This window comes from Kogia breviceps, chromosome 7, assembly GCF_026419965.1.
Source record: "Kogia breviceps isolate mKogBre1 chromosome 7, mKogBre1 haplotype 1, whole genome shotgun sequence".
Classification (NCBI taxonomy): Eukaryota; Metazoa; Chordata; class Mammalia; order Artiodactyla; family Physeteridae; genus Kogia; species Kogia breviceps.
The window spans coordinates 85,308,302-85,324,975 of NC_081316.1; positions in this window are offsets into that span (position 1 = coordinate 85,308,302).

The following is a 16,674-nucleotide window of genomic DNA, read 5'->3' on the forward strand; positions in this document are numbered from 1 at the left end:
TGTTAGGGGACGTGTGCATTGCAGGGCGCGGCTTATGGTTAGGGTTGGCCTCCTCAGGGTTGAGGCTACGGGTGAGGCTTAGGGTTCAGGGTCAGGGTTTCAGCTAGGGTTGGGTTAGGCTCCCAGTGAGGTTTAGGGTCGAGATTGGGGTACGGATACGTGTTAGGCAGCGTGTGCGTTTCAGGACGTGGATTATCGTTAGGCTAGGCCTCAGGGTTAAGGATGCGGGTGAGGCTTAGGTTTCAGGGCCAGGGTTGGAGCTAGGGTTAGGGTTAGGATACCGGTGGTGCCTAGGATCCCTATTGGGGTACGGATACGTGTTATGGGGCGTGTGCGTTGCAGGGTGTGGCTTATTTTTAGGGTAGTCCTCAGGGTTCAGGCTGTGGGTGTGTCTTAGGCTTCAGGGTCAGGGTTGGAGCTAGGGTTAGGTTAGGTCTCCCGGTGAGGTCTAGGGTGGAGATTGGGGTAGGGATACGTGTTCGGGGGCGTGTGCGTTGCGGGGCGTGTGCGTTGCAGGGCGTGGCTTATCGTTAGGTTAGGCCTCAGGGTTCAGCCTGCGGGTGAGGCTTAGTGTTCATGGTAAGGGTTGGTTTTCGGTTTAGGATTCGGGTCCCAGTTAGTCCCAGGGTCCCGATTGGGGTACGGATATGTGTTAGGGGGCGTTTTCGTTGCAGGGCGTGGCTTATCGTTAGTGTAGGCCTCAGGGTTCAGGCTGCGGGTGAGGCTTAGGGTTCAGGGTCAGGGATGGAGCTAGGGTTAGGTTTAGGCTCCCGGTGAGGCATAGGGTCGAGATTGTGCTATGGATATGTTTTAGGGGGCGTATGCGTTGCAGGGCGTGGCTTATCATTAGGGTTGGCCTCCTCAGGGTTGAGGCTGCAGGTGAGGCTTAGGGTTAAGGGTCAGGGTTTTAGGTAGGGTTGACGTTAGGCTCACAGTGAGGTTTAGGGTCGAGATTGTGGTACGGATATGTGTTAGCGGGCGTTTTCATTGCAGGGCACGTCTGATCGTTAGGGTAGGCCTCAGGGTTCAGGCTGTGGGTGAGGCTAAGGGTTCAGGGTCAGGGTTGGAGCTAGGGTTAGGTTTAGTCTCCCGGTGAGGCCTATGGTGGAGATTGGGGTACGGATGCGTATTTGGGGACGTATGCGTTGCAGGGCGTGGCTTATCGTTAGGGTACGCCTCAGGGTTCAGGCTGCGGGTGAGGCTTAGGGTTCAGGGTAAGGGTTCGACTTAGGGTTAAGTTTAGGCTCCGGTGGGCCTAGGGTCGCGATTGTTGTACGGATATGTGTTAGGGGGCGTTTTCGTTGCACGGCACGGCTTATTGTTAGGGTAGGCCTCAGGGTTCAGGCTGTGGTTGAGGCTTAAGGTTCAGGGTCAGGGTTTTAGCTAGGGTTAGGCTTAGGCTCCCCGTGAGGTTGAGGATCAATATTGGGGTAGGGATACGTGTTAGGGGATGTGTGCGTTGCAAGAGGCGGCTTATTGTTAGTGTAGGCCTCAGGGTTCAGGCTGCGGGTGACGCTTAGTGTTCAGGGTCAGGGTTCGAGCTAGGGTTAGGGTTGGGCTCCCGGTGAGGCCTAGGGTCGAGACTGTGGTCCGGCTACGTGTTAGGGACCGTGTGCGTTGCAGGGCGCGGCTTATCGTTAGGGTAGGCCTCAGGGTTCAGGCTGTGTGTAAGGCTTAGGATTCACTGTTAGGGTTGTAACTAGGGTTAGGGTTATGCTCTCGGTGAGGCACAGGGTCGAGTTTGTTGTACGGATATGTCTTAGGGGGCGTTTTCGTTGCAGGGCGCTGCTTATCGTTAGGGTAGGCCTCAGGGTTCAGGGTGCGGGTGAGGCTTAGGTTTCAGGTTCAGCGTTGGAGCTAGGTTTAGGTATAGTGTCCCGGCGAGGCCTATGGTGGAGATTGGGGAACGGATGCGTGTTAGGGGACGTGTGCGTTGCAGGGCGTGGCTTATCATTAGGGTTGGCCTCCTCAGGGTTGAGGCTGCGGGTGAGGCTTAGGGTTCAGGGCCAGGGTTGGAGCTAGGGTTAGGGTTAGGATCCCGGTGGTGCCTACTGTCGCTATTGGGGTACGGATACGTGTTAGGGGGCGTGTGCGTTGCAGGGTGTGGCTTATTTGTAGGGTACGCCTCAGGGTTCAGGCTGTGGGTGTGGCTTAGGCTTCAGGGTCAGGGTTGGAGCTAGGGTTAGGTTAGGTCTCCCGGTGAGGTCTAGGGTGGAGATTGGGGTAGGGATACGTGTTCGGGGGCGTGTGCGTTGCGGGACGTGTGCGTTGCGGGGCGTGTGCGTTGCAGGGCGTGGCTTATCGATAGGCTAGGCCTCAGAGTTCAGCCTGCGGGTGAGGCTTAGTGTTCAGGGTAAGGGTTGGTTTTAGGGTTAGGATTAGGGTCCCAGTTAGTCCCAGGGTCGCGATTGGGGTTCGGATATGTGTTAGGGGGCGTTTTCATTGCAGGGCGCGGTTTATCGTTATGGTAGGCCTCAGGGTTCAGGCTGCATGTGAGGCTTAGGGTTCAGAGTCAGGGTTGGAGCTAGGGTTAGGTTTAGGCTCTTGCTGAGGCCTACGGTCGAGATTGCGGTACGGATACGTGTTAGGGGGCGTGTGCGTTCCAGGGCGCGGCTTATCGTTAGGGTAGGCCTCAGGTTTCATCCTGCGGGTGAGGCTTAGTGTTCAGGGTAAGGGTTGGACTTAGGGTTAGGGTTAGGATCCCGGTGAGGCCTAGGGTCGCAATTGGGGTACGGACATGTGTTAGGGGTCGTTTTTGTTGCAGGGCGCGGCTTATACTTAGGGTAGGCCTCGGGGTTCAGGCTCTGGGTGAGGTTTAGGTTTCAGGGTCAGGGTTGGAGCCAGGGATAGGGTTATGCTCTCGCTGAGGCCTAGGGTCAAGATTGGGGTATGGATACGTGTTAGGGGGCGTGTGCGTGGCAGGGCGCAGCTTATCGTTACGGTAGGCCTCACGGTTCAGGCTGCGGGTGAGGCTTAGGTTTCAGGGTCAGGGCTGGAGCCAGGGTTAGGTTTAGTCTCCCGGTTAGGCCTATGTTGCATATTTGGGTACAGATACATGTTAGGGGGCGTGTGCCTTGCAGGGCGTGGCTTATCGTTAGGGTAGGCCTCAGGGTTCAGGCTGCGGGTGAGGCTTAGGGTTCGGGGTCAGGGTTGGAGGTAGAGTTAGGTTTAGTCTCCCGGTGAGGGCCTAGGGTCGAGATTGGGGTACGGTTACGTGTTTGGGGGCGTGTGCGTTGCAGGGCGCGTCTTATCGTTAGGGTAGAGCTCAGGGTTCTGGCTGCGGGTGATGCTTAGGGTTCAGGGGCAGGGTTGGAGCTAGGGTTAGGGTTAGGCTCCCGATGAGGCCTAGGGTCGAGATTGGGTTACGGATACGTGTTTGGGGGCATGTGCGTTGCAGGGCGCGGCTGATGGTTAGGGTAGGACTCAGGGTTCAGTCTGCGGGTGTGGCTTAGTGCTCAGGGTCAGAGTTGGAGCTAGGGTTAGGGTTTGGCTCCCGGTGAGGCCTAGGGTCGAGATTGGGGAAAGGATACGTTTTTGGGGGCATGTGCATTGCAAGGCATGGGTGATTGTTAGGGTAGGCCTCAGGGTTCAGGCTGCGGGTGAGGCTTAGGGTTCATGGTCAGGGTTGGAGCTTAGGTTAGGGTTTGGCTCCCGGTGAGGCATAGGGTCGAGATTGTGGTACGGATACGTGTTAGGGGGCGTGTGCGTTGCAGGGCGTGGCTTATCGTTAGGGTAGGTCTCAGGGTTCAGGCTGTGTGTAAAGCTTAGTGTTCACTGTCAGGGGTGTAGCTAGGGTTAGGGTTAGGCTCCCAGTGAGGCATAGGGTCGAGTTTGTGGTACGGATATGTGTTAGGGGGTATTTTCGTTGCAGGGCGCGGCTTATCGTTAGGGTAGGCCTCAGGGTTCAGGCTGCGGGTGAGGCTTAGGGTTCAGGTTCAGGGTTGGAGCTAGGGTTAGGTTTAGTCTCCCGGTGAGGCCTATGGTGCAGATTTGGGTACAGATGCGTGTTAGGGGACGTGTGCATTGCAGGGCGCGGCTTATGGTTAGGGTTGGCCTCCTCAGGGTTGAGGCTACGGGTGAGGCTTAGGGTTCAGGGTCAGGGTTTCAGCTAGGGTTGGGTTAGGCTCCCAGTGAGGTTTAGGGTCGAGATTGGGGTACGGATACGTGTTAGGCAGCGTGTGCGTTTCAGGACGTGGATTATCGTTAGGCTAGGCCTCAGGGTTAAGGATGCGGGTGAGGCTTAGGGTTCAGGGCCAGGGTTGGAGCTAGGGTTAGGGTTAGGATACCGGTGGTGCCTAGGATCCCTATTGGGGTACGGATACGTGTTATGGGGCGTGTGCGTTGCAGGGTGTGGCTTATTTTTAGGGTAGTCCTCAGGGTTCAGGCTGTGGGTGTGTCTTAGGCTTCAGGGTCAGGGTTGGAGCTAGGGTTAGGTTAGGTCTCCCGGTGAGGTCTAGGGTGGAGATTGGGGTAGGGATACGTGTTCGGGGGCGTGTGCGTTGCGGGGCGTGTGCGTTGCAGGGCGTGGCTTATCGTTAGGTTAGGCCTCAGGGTTCAGCCTGCGGGTGAGGCTTAGTGTTCATGGTAAGGGTTGGTTTTCGGTTTAGGATTCGGGTCCCAGTTAGTCCCAGGGTCCCGATTGGGGTACGGATATGTGTTAGGGGGCGTTTTCGTTGCAGGGCGTGGCTTATCGTTAGTGTAGGCCTCAGGGTTCAGGCTGCGGGTGAGGCTTAGGGTTCAGGGTCAGGGATGGAGCTAGGGTTAGGTTTAGGCTCCCGGTGAGGCATAGGGTCGAGATTGTGCTATGGATATGTTTTAGGGGGCGTATGCGTTGCAGGGCGTGGCTTATCATTAGGGTTGGCCTCCTCAGGGTTGAGGCTGCAGGTGAGGCTTAGGGTTAAGGGTCAGGGTTTTAGGTAGGGTTGACGTTAGGCTCACAGTGAGGTTTAGGGTCGAGATTGTGGTACGGATATGTGTTAGCGGGCGTTTTCATTGCAGGGCACGTCTGATCGTTAGGGTAGGCCTCAGGGTTCAGGCTGTGGGTGAGGCTAAGGGTTCAGGGTCAGGGTTGGAGCTAGGGTTAGGTTTAGTCTCCCGGTGAGGCCTATGGTGGAGATTGGGGTACGGATGCGTATTTTGGGACGTATGCGTTGCAGGGCGTGGCTTATCGTTAGGGTACGCCTCAGGGTTCAGGCTGCGGGTGAGGCTTAGGGTTCAGGGTAAGGGTTCGACTTAGGGTTAAGTTTAGGCTCCGGTGGGCCTAGGGTCGCGATTGTTGTACGGATATGTGTTAGGGGGCGTTTTCGTTGCACGGCACGGCTTATTGTTAGGGTAGGCCTCAGGGTTCAGGCTGTGGTTGAGGCTTAAGGTTCAGGGTCAGGGTTTTAGCTAGGGTTAGGCTTAGGCTCCCCGTGAGGTTGAGGATCAATATTGGGGTAGGGATACGTGTTAGGGGATGTGTGCGTTGCAAGAGGCGGCTTATTGTTAGTGTAGGCCTCAGGGTTCAGGCTGCGGGTGACGCTTAGTGTTCAGGGTCAGGGTTCGAGCTAGGGTTAGGGTTGGGCTCCCGGTGAGGCCTAGGGTCGAGACTGTGGTCCGGCTACGTGTTAGGGACCGTGTGCGTTGCAGGGCGCGGCTTATCGTTAGGGTAGGCCTCAGGGTTCAGGCTGTGTGTAAGGCTTAGGATTCACTGTTAGGGTTGTAACTAGGGTTAGGGTTATGATCTCGGTGAGGCACAGGGTCGAGTTTGTTGTACGGATATGTCTTAGGGGGCGTTTTCGTTGCAGGGCGCTGCTTATCGTTAGGGTAGGCCTCAGGGTTCAGGGTGCGGGTGAGGCTTAGGTTTCAGGTTCAGCATTGGAGCTAGGTTTAGGTATAGTGTCCCGGCGAGGCCTATGGTGGAGATTGGGGAACAGATGCGTGTTAGGGGACGTGTGCGTTGCAGGGCGTGGCTTATCATTAGGGTTGGCCTCCTCAGGGTTGAGGCTGCGGGTGAGGCTTAGGGTTCAGGGCCAGGGTTGGAGCTAGGGTTAGGGTTAGGATCCCGGTGGTGCCTACTGTCGCTATTGGTGTACGGATACGTGTTAGGGGGCGTGTGCGTTGCAGGGTGTGGCTTATTTGTAGGGTACGCCTCAGGGTTCAGGCTGTGGGTGTGGCTTAGGCTTCAGGGTCAGGGTTGGAGCTAGGGTTAGGTTAGGTCTCCCGGTGAGGTCTAGGGTGGAGATTGGGGTAGGGATACGTGTTCGGGGGCGTGTGCGTTGCGGGACGTGTGCGTTGCGGGGCGTGTGCGTTGCAGGGCGTGGCTTATCGATAGGCTAGGCCTCAGAGTTCAGCCTGCGGGTGAGGCTTAGTGTTCAGGGTAAGGGTTGGTTTTAGGGTTAGGATTAGGGTCCCAGTTAGTCCAAGGGTCGCGATTGGGGTTCGGATATGTGTTAGGGGGCGTTTTCATTGCAGGGCGCGGTTTATCGTTATGGTAGGCCTCAGGGTTCAGGCTGCATGTGAGGCTTAGGGTTCAGAGTCAGGGTTGGAGCTAGGGTTAGGTTTAGGCTCTTGCTGAGGCCTACGGTCGAGATTGCGGTACGGATACGTGTTAGGGGGCGTGTGCGTTCCAGGGCGCGGCTTATCGTTAGGGTAGGCCTCAGGGTTCAGGCTGCGGGTGAGCCTTAGGGTTCAGGTTCAGGGTTGGAGCTAGGGTTAGGTTTAGTCTCACGGTGAGGCCTATGGTGGAGATTTGGGTACAGATGCGTGTTAGGGGACGTGTGCATTGCAGACCACGGCTTATCGTTAGGGTTGGCCTCCTCAGGGTTGAGGCTACGGGTGAGGCTTAGGGTTCAGTGTCAGGGTTTCAGCTAGGGTTGGGTTAGGCTCCCAGTGAGGTTTAGGGTCGAGATTGGGGTACGGATACGTGTTAGGCAGCGTGTGCGTTTCAGGACGTGGATTATCGTTAGGCTAGGCCTCAGGGTTAAGGCTGCGGGTGAGGCTTAGGGTTCAGGGCCAGGGTTGGAGCTAGGGTTAGGGTTAGGATCCCGGTGGTGCCTAGGGTCGCTATTGGGGTACGGATACGTGTTAGGGGGCGTGTGCGTTGCAGGGTGTGGCTTATTTGTAGGGTACGCCTCAGGGTTCAGGCTGTGGGTGTGGCTTAGGCTTCAGGGTCAGGGTTGGAGCTAGGGTTAGGTTAGGTCTCCCGGTGAGGTCTAGGGTGGAGATTGGGGTAGGGATACGTGTTCTGGGGCGTGTGCGTTGCGGGGCGTGTGTGTTGCAGGGCGTGGCTTATCGTTAGGCTAGGCCCCAGGGTTCAGCCTGCGGGTGAGGCTTAGTGTTCATGGTAAGGGTTGGTTTTAGGTTTAGGATTAGGGTCCCAGTTAGTCCCAGGGTCTCGATTGGGGTACGGATATGTGTTAGGGGGCGTTTTCAGTGCAGGGCGCGGCTTATCGTTATGGTAGGCCTCAGGGTTCAGGCTGCATGTGAGGCTTAGGGTTCAGAGTCAGGGTTGGAGCTAGGGTTAGGTTTAGGCTCTCGCTAAGGCCTACGGTCAAGATTGGGGTACGGATACGTGTTAGGGGGCGTGTGCGTTCCAGGGAGCGGCTTATCGTTAGGGTAGGCCTCAGGGTTCATCCTGCAGGTGAGTCTTAGTGTTCAGGCTCTGGTTTGGAGCAAGGGTTAGGTTTAGTCGCCCGGTGAGGCCTAAGGTGGAGATTGGGGTACGGTTACGTGTTTGGGGGCGTGTGTGTTGCAGGGCGCGTCTTATCGTTAGGGTAGGCCTCAGAGTTCAGTCTTCGGGTGAACCTTAGGTTTCAGGGTCATTGTTGGAGGTAGGTTAAGGTTAGGCTCCCGATGAGGCCTAGGTTCGTGATTGGCATACGGATACGTGTTTGGTGTCCTGTGCGTTGAACGTCGCGGCTTATCGTTAGGGTAGGACTCAGGTTTCAGGCTGCAGGTGAGGCTTAGGGTTCAGGGTCAGGGATGGAGCTAAGGTTAGGGTTACGCTCCCGGTGAGGCCTAGGGTCGAGATTGTGGTACGGATACGTGTTAGGGGGCGTGTGCGTTGCAGTGAGCGGCTTATCGTTAGGGTAGGCCTCGGCGTTCAGGCTCTGGTTGAGGCTTAGGGATCATGGTCAGGGTTGGAGCTAGGGTTAGGATTAGTATCCCGGTGAGGCATATGGAGGAGATTGGGGTACGGATACGTGTTAGGGGGCGTGTGCGTTGCAGGGCGCGGGTTATCGTTAGTGTAGGCCTCAGGGTTCAGGCTGCGGGTGAGGCTTAGTTTTCAGGGTAAGGGTTGGACTTAGGGTTAGGGTTACGATCCCGGTGAGGCCTAGGGTCGCAATTGGGGTACGGACATGTGTTAGGGGGCGTTTTTGTTGCAGGGCGCGGCTTATACTTAGGGTAGGCCTCGGGGTTCAGGCTCTGGGTGAGGTTTAGGTTTCAGGGTCAGGGTTGGAGCTAGGGTTATGGTTATGCTCTCGCTGAGGCCTAGGGTCAAGATTGGGGTATGGATACGTGTTAGGGGGCGTGTGCGTGGCAGGGCGCAGCTTATCATTAGGGTAGGCCTCACGGTTCAGGCTGCGAGTGTGGCTTAGGTTTCAGGGTCAGGGCTGGAGCCAGGGTTAGGTTTAATCTCCCGGTTAGGCCTATGTTGCAGATAGGTGTACGGATACATGTTAGGGGGCGTGTGCGTTGCAGGGCGTGGCTTATCGTTAGGGTACGCCTCAGGGTTCAGGCTGCGGGTGAGGCTTAGGTTTCGGGGTCAGGGTTGGAGGTAGAGTTAGGTTTAGTCTCCCGGTGAGGGCCTAGGGTCGAGATTGGGGTACGGTGACGTGTTTGGGGGCGTGTGCGTTGCTTGGTGCATCTTATCGTTAGGGTAGACCTCAGGGTTCTGGCTGCGGGTGAGGCTTAGGGTTCAGTGGCAGGGTTGGAGTTAGGGTTAGGGTTAAGCTCCCGGTGAGGCCTAGGGTCGAGATTGGGTTACGGATACGTGTTTGGGGGCGTGTGTGTTGCAGGGCGCGGCTGATCGTTAGGGTAGGCCTCAGTGTTCAGTCTGAGGGTGTGGCTTAGGGCTCAGGGTCAGAGTTGGAGCTAGGGTTAGGGTTTGGCTCCCGGTGAGGCCTAGGTTCGAGATTGGGTTACGGATACGTGTTCGGGGGCGTGTGCGTTGCAGGACGTGGATTATCGTTAGGGTAGGCCTCAGGGTTTAAAGTGCGGGTTAGGCTTAGGGTTTACGGCCAGGGTTGGAGCTAGGATTCGGGTTCAGCTCCCTGTGAGGCCTAGGGTCCCTATTGTGGTACGGATACATGTTCGGGGGCGTCTGCATTGCAGTGCACGGCTGATCATTAGGATAAGCCTCAGGGTTCAGGCTGCGGGTGAACCTTAGGATTCAGTGTAACGGTTGGACTTAGTGTTAGGTTTAGGCTTCCGGTGAGGCCTAGGTTCGATATTGGGGTACGGATACGTGTTAGGGGGCGTGTGCGTTGCCCAGCGCGGCTTATCGTTAGGGTAGGCCTCAGGGTTCAGGCTGCAGGTGAGGTTTAGTGTTCAGGGTCAGGGATGGAGCTAGGGTTATGGTTAGGCTCCCGATGAGGCCTAGGGTCGAGATTGCGGTACGGATACGTGTTAAGGGGCATGTGCGTGGCAGGGCGTGGCTTATCCTTAGGGTTGGCCTCCTCAGGGTTGAGGCTGCGGGAGAGGCTTAGGGTTCAGTGTCAGGGTTTTAGCTAGGGTTAGAGTTAGGTGGCGTGTGCGTGGCAGGGCGCGTCTTATTGTTAGGGTAGGCCTCAGGGTTCAGCCTGCGGGTGAGGCTTAGTGTTCAGGGTAAGGATTGGACTTAGGGTTAGGATTAGGCTCTCAGTGAGTCCCAGGGTGGCGATTGGGGTACGGATATGTGTTAGGGGGCGTTTTCGTTGCACGACGCGGCTGATCATCAGGGTAGGCCTCAGGGTTGAGGCTGTGGGTGAGGCTTAGGTTTCAGTGTCAGAGTTGGAGCTAGGGTTATGGTAAGGCTACCCATGAGGCATACGGTAGAGATTGTGTTACGGATACGTTTTAGGGGGCATGTGCGTTGCTGGGCACGGCTGATCGTTAGGGTAGGCCTCAGGGTTCAGTCTAAGGGTGTGGCTTAGGGCTCAGGGTCAGAGTTGGAGCTAGGGTTAGGGTTTGGCTCCCGGTGAGGCCTAGGGTCGAGATTGTGGTACGGATACGTGTTCGGGGGCGTGTGCGTTGCAGGGCGCAGCTTATCGTTCGGGTAGGCCTCAGGGTTCAGGCTGTGGGTGAGGCTTAGGGTTCAGGGTCAGGGATGGAGCTAGGGTTAGGGTTAGGCTCCCGGTGAGGCCTAGGGTCGAGATTGTGGTACGGATATGTGTTAGGGGGCGTGTGCGTTGCAGGGCGTGGCTTATCGTTAGTGTAGGCCTCAGAGTTCAGGCTGCGGGTGAGGCTTAGGGTTCAGGGTCAGGGATGGAGCTAGGGTTAGGTTTAGGCTCCCGGTGAGGCTTAGGGTCGAGACTGTGCTATGGATATGTTTTAGGGGGCGTATGCATTGCAGAGCGTGGCTTATCATTAGGGTTGGCCTCCTCAGGGTTGAGGCTGCAGGTGAGGCTTAGGGTTAAGGGTCAGGGTTTTAGGTAGGGTTGGGGTTAGGATCACAGTGAGGTTTAGGGTCGAGATTGTGGTACGGATATGTGTTAGCGGGCGTTTTCATTGCAGGGCACGTCTGATCGTTAGGGTAGGCCTCAGGTTTCAGGGTGCGGGTGAGGCTTAGGGTTCAGGTTCAGGTTTGGAGCTAGGGTTAGGTATAGTGTCCCGGCGAGACCTATGGTGGAGATTGGGGAACGGATGCGTGTTAGGGGACGTGTGCGTTGCAGGGCATGGCTTATCATTAGGGTAGGCCTCAGGGTTAAGGCTGCGGGTGAGGCTTAGTGTTCAGGGTCGGGATAGAGCTATGGTTAGGGTTAGGCTTCCGGTGAGGCCTAGGGTCGCGATTGGGGTACGGATATGTGTTAGGGTGCGTTTTCGTTGCAGTGCGCGGCTTATCATTAGGGTAGTCCTCAGGGTTCAGGCTGCGGGTGAGGCTTAGGGTTCAGGGTCTGGATGTAACTAGGGTTAGGGATAGGCTCCCGGTGAGGCCTAGGGTCGTGATTGGGGTACGGATACGTGTTCGGCAGCATGTGCGTTGCAGGGCGCGGCTTATCATTAGGGTTGGCCTCCTCAAGGTTGAGGCTGCGGGTGAGGCTTAGGGATCAGGGTCAGGGTTTTAGCTAGGGTTAGGGTTAGGCTCCCAGTGAGGTTTAGAGTCGAGATTGGTGTACGGATTCGTGTTTGGGGGTGTGTGCGTTGCAGGACGTGGATTATCGTTAGGGTACGGCTCAGGGTTTAAGCTGCTGGTTAGGCTTAGGGTTTAGGGCCACGGTTGTAGCCAGGATTCGGGTTTGGCTCCCGGAGAGGCCTAGGGTCGCTATTCGGGTACGGACACCTGTTAGGGGGTGAGTGCGTTGCAGGGTGGGCTTATCTTTAGGGTACGCTTCAGGGTTCAGCCTGCGGGTGAGGCGTAGTGTTCAGGGACTGAGTTGGAGCTAGCGTTACGGTTAGGCTCCCGGGGAGGCCTAGGGTCGAGATTGGGGTACAGATAAGTGTTAGGGGGCGTGTGCGTTGCATGGTGCGGCTTATAGTTAGGGTAGGCCTCAGGGTTCAGGCTGTGGGTGAGGCTTAGGGTTCAGAGTCAGGGTTGCAGCTTGGGTTAGGATTAGGTACCCGGGTAGGCCTAGTGCCGAGATTGTGGAACGGATACGTTTTTGGGGGCATGTGCATTGCAGGGCACATGTGATCGTTAGGGTAGGCCTCAGGGTTCAGGCTGCGGGTGAGGCTTAGGGTTCATGGTCAGGGTTGGAGCTTAGGTTAGGGTTTGGCTCCCGGTGAGGCATAGGGTCGAGATTGTGGTACGGATACGTGTTAGGGGGCGTGTGCGTTGCAGGGCGTGGCTTATCGTTAGGGTAGGTCTCAGGGTTCAGGCTGTGTGTAAAGCTTAGTGTTCACTGTCAGGGGTGTAGCTAGGGTTAGGGTTAGGCTCCCAGTGAGGCATAGGGTCGAGTTTGTGGTACGGATATGTCTTAGGGGGGATTTTCGTTGCAGGGCACGGCTTATCGTTAGGGTAGGCCTCAGGGTTCAGGCTGCGGGTGAGGCTTAGGGTTCAGGTTCAGGGTTGGAGCTAGGGTTAGGTTTAGTCTCCCGGTGAGGCCTATGGTGGAGATTTGGGTACAGATGCGTGTTAGGGGACGTGTGCATTGCAGGGCGCGGCTTATGGTTAGGGTTGGCCTCCTCAGGGTTGAGGCTACGGGTGAGGCTTAGGGTTCAGGGTCAGGGTTTCAGCTAGGGTTGGGTTAGGCTCCCAGTGAGGTTTAGGGTCGAGATTGGGGTACGGATACGTGTTAGGCAGCGTGTGCGTTTCAGGACGTGGATTATCGTTAGGCTAGGCCTCAGGGTTAAGGCTGCGGGTGAGGCTTAGGATTCAGGGCCAGGGTTGGAGCTAGGGTTAGGATTAGGATCCCGGTGGTGCCTAGGATCGCTATTGGGGTACGGATACGTGTTAGGGGGCGTGTGCGTTGCAGGGCGTGGCTTATTTTTAGGGTAGTCCTCAGGGTTCAGGGTGTGGGTGTGGCTTAGGCTTCAGGGTCAGGGTTGGAGCTAGGGTTAGGTTAGGTCTCCCGGTGAGGTCTAGGGTGGAGATTGGGGTAGGGATACGTGTTCGGGGGCGTGTGCGTTGCGGGGCGTGTGCGTTGCAGGGCGTGGCTTATCGTTAGGCTAGGCCTCAGGGTTCAGCCTGCGGGTGAGGCTTAGTGTTCATGGTAAGGGTTGGTTTTAGGTTTAGGATTAGGGTCCCAGTTAGTCCCAGGGTCCCGATTGGGGTAGGGATATGTGTTAGGGGGCGTTTTCATTGCAGGGCGTGGCTTATCGTTATGGTAGGCCTCAGGGTTCAGGCTGCATGTGAGGCTTAGGGTTCAGAGTCAGGGTTGGAGCTAGGGTTAGGTTTAGGCTCTGGCTGAGGCCTACGGTCGAGATTGGGGTAGGGATACGTGTTCGGGGGCGTGTGCGTTGCGGGGCGTGTGCGTTGCAGGGCGTGGCTTATCGTTAGGCTAGGCCTCAGGGTTCAGCCTGCGGGTGAGGCTTAGTGTTCATGGTAAGGGTTGGTTTTAGGTTTAGGATTAGGGTCCCAGTTAGTCCCAGGGTCCCGATTGGGGTAGGGATATGTGTTAGGGGGCGTTTTCATTGCAGGGCGTGGCTTATCGTTATGGTAGGCCTCAGGGTTCAGGCTGCATGTGAGGCTTAGGGTTCAGAGTCAGGGTTGGAGCTAGGGTTAGGTTTAGGCTCTCGCTGAGGCCTACGGTCGAGATTGGGGTACGGATATGTGTTAGGGGGCGTGTGCTTTCCAGGGAGCGGCTTATCGTTAGGGTAGGCCTCAGGGTTCATCCTGCAGGTGAGTCTTAGTGTTCAGCCTCTGGTTTGGAGCAAGGGTTAGGTTTAGTCGCCCGGTGAGGCCTAAGGTGGAGATTGGGGTACGGATACATGTTAGGGGGCGTGTGCATTGCAGGTCGCGACTTATCATAATGGTAGGCCTCAGGGTTCAGGCTGCGGGTGAGACTTAGGGTTCATGGTCAGGGTTGGAGGTAGAGTTAGGTTTAGTCTCCCGGTGAGGGCCTAGGGTCGAGATTGGGGTACGGTTACGTGTTTGGGGGCGTGTGTGTTGCAGGGTGCGTCTTATCGTTAGGGTAGGCCTCAGAGTTCAGTCTTCGGGTGAGCCTTAGGTTTCAGGGTCATTGTTGGAGGTAGGTTAAGGTTAGGCTCCCGATGAGGCCTAGGTTCGTGATTGGCGTACGGATACGTGTTTGGTGTCCTGTGCCTTGCACGTCGCGGCTTATCGTTAGGGTAGGCCTCAGGTTTCAGGCTGCGGGTGAGGCTTAGGGTTCAGGGTGGATGGAGCTAAGGTTAGGTTTACGCTCCCTGTGAGGCCTAGGGTCGAGATTGTGGTAAGGACATGTGTTAGGGGGCGTGTGCGTTGCAGTGAGCAGCTTATCGTTAGGGTAGGCCTCAGCGTTCAGGCTGTGGGTGAGGCTTAGGGATCATGGTCAGGGTTGGAGCTAGGGTTAGGATTAGTATCCCGGTGAGGCCTATGGAGGAGATTGGTGTACGGATACGTGTTAGGGGGCGTGTGCGTTGCAGGGCGCGGGTTATCGTTAGTGTAGGCCTCAGGGTTCAGGCTGTGGGTGAGGCTTAGGTTTCAGGGTCAGGGTTGGAGCTAGGGATAGGGTTATGCTCTCGCTGAGGCCTAGGGTCAATATTGGGGTATGGATACGTGTTAGGGGGCGTGTGCGTGGCAGGGCGCAGCTTATCGTTACGGTAGGCCTCACGGTTCAGGCTGCGGGTGAGGCTTAGGTTTCAGGGTCAGGGCTGGAGCCAGGTTTAGGTTTAATCCCCCGGTTAGGCCTATGTTGCAGATTGGGGTATGGATACATGTTAGGGGGCGTGTGCGTTGCAGGGCGCGGCTTATCGTTAGGGTAGGTCTCAGGGTTCAGGCTGTGTGTAAAGCTTAGTGTTCACTGTCAGGGGTGTAGCTAGGGTTAGGGTTAGGCTCCCAGTGAGGCATAGGGTCGAGTTTGTGGTACGGATATGTGTTAGGGGGTATTTTCGTTGCAGGGAGCGGCTTATCGTTAGGGTAGGGCTTAGGGTTCAGGCTGCGGGTGAGGCTTAGGGTTCAGGTTCAGGGTTGGAGCTAGGGTTAGGTTTAGTCTCCCGGTGAGGCCTATGGTGGAGATTTGGGTACAGATGCGTGTTAGGGGACGTGTGCATTGCAGGGCGCGGCTTATGGTTAGGGTTGGCCTCCTCAGGGTTGAGGCTACGGGTGAGGCTTAGGGTTCAGGGTCAGGGTTTCAGCTAGGGTTGGGTTCGGCTCCCAGAGAGGTTTAGGGTCGAGATTGGGGTACGGATACGTGTTAGGCAGCGTGTGCGTTTCAGGACGTGGATTATCGTTAGGCTAGGCCTCAGGGTTAAGGATGCGGGTGAGGCTTAGGGTTCAGGGCCAGGGTTGGAGCTAGGGTTAGGGTTAGGATCCCGGTGGTGCCTAGGATCGCTATTGGGGTACGGATACGTGTTAGGGGGCGTGTGCGTTGCAGGGTGTGGCTTATTTTTAGGGTAGTCCTCAGGGTTCAGGCTGCGGGTGAGGCTTAGTGTTCAGGGTCTGGATGGAGCTAGGGTTAGGGATAGGCTCCCGGTGAGGCCTAGGGTCGTGATTGGGGTACGGATACGTGTTCGGCGGCATGTGCGTTGCAGGGCGCGGCTTATCATTAGGGTTGGCCTCCTCAGGGTTGAGGCTGCGGGTGAGGCTTAGGGTTCAGGGTCAGGGTTTTAGCTAGGGTTAGGGTTAGGCTCCCAGTGAGGTTTAGAGTCGAGATTGGTGTACGGATTCGTGTTTGGGGGCGTGTGCGTTGCAGGACGTGGATTATCGTTAGGGTACGGCTCAGGGTTTAAGCTGCGGGTTAGGCTTAGGGTTTAGGGCCAGGGTTGGAGCTAGGATTCGGGTTTGGCTCCCGGTGAGGCCTACGGTCGCTATTGGGGTACGGATACGTGTTAGGGGGTTTTTACATTGCAGGATGCGGCGTATTTTTAGGGTACGCCTCAGGGTTCAGGCTACGGGTGAAGCTTCGGGTTCAGGATAACAGTTGGACTTAGGGTTAGGGTTCGGCTCCCAGTGAGGCCGAGGGTCGGGATTGCAGTACGGATATCTGTTAGGGGGCGTTTTCGTTGCAGGGCGCGGCTTAACGTTAGGGTAGGCCTCAGGGTTCAGGCTGTGGGTGAGGCTTAGGGTTCAGGGTCAGGGTTGGAGGTAGCGTTAGGTTTAGGCTCCCGGTGAGACCTAGGGTCAAGATTGGGGTACACATACGAGTTAGGGGGCGTGTGCGTTGCAGGGCGCGTCTTATCGTTAGGGTAGGCCTCAGAGTTCAGTCTTCGGGTGAGCCTTAGGTTTCAGGGTCATTGTTGGAGGTAGGTTAAGGTTAGGCTCCCGATGAGGCCTAGGTTCGTGATTGGCGTACGGATACGTGTTTGGTGTCATATGCGTTGCACGTCGCGGCTTATCGTTCGGGTAGGCCTCAGGTTTCAGGCTGCGGGTGAGGCTTAGGGTTCAGGGTCAGGGATGGAGCTAAGGTTAGGGTTACGCTCCCGGTGAGACCTAGGGTCGAGATTGTGGTACGGACATGTGTTAGGGGGCGTGTGCGTTGCAGTGAGCGGCTTATCGTTAGGGTAGGCCTCAGCGTTCAGGCTGTGGGTGAGGCTTAAGGATCATGGTCAGGGTTGGAGCTAGGGTTAGGATTAGTATCCCGGTGAGACCTATGGAGGAGATTGGTGTACGGATACGTGTTAGGGGGCGTGTGCGTTGCAGGGCACGGGTTATCGTTAGTGTAGGCCTCAGGGTTCAGGCTGTGGGTGAGGCTTAGTTTTCAGGGTAAGGGTTGGACTTAGGGTTAGTGTTAGGACCCCGGTGAGGCCTAGGGTCGCAATTGGGATACGGACATGTGTTAGGGGCCGTTTTTGTTGCAGGGCGCGGCTTATACTTAGGGTAGGCCTCGGGGTTCAGGCTCTGGGTGAGGTTTAGGTTTCAGGGTCAGGGTTGGAGCTAGGGATAGGGTTATGCTCTCG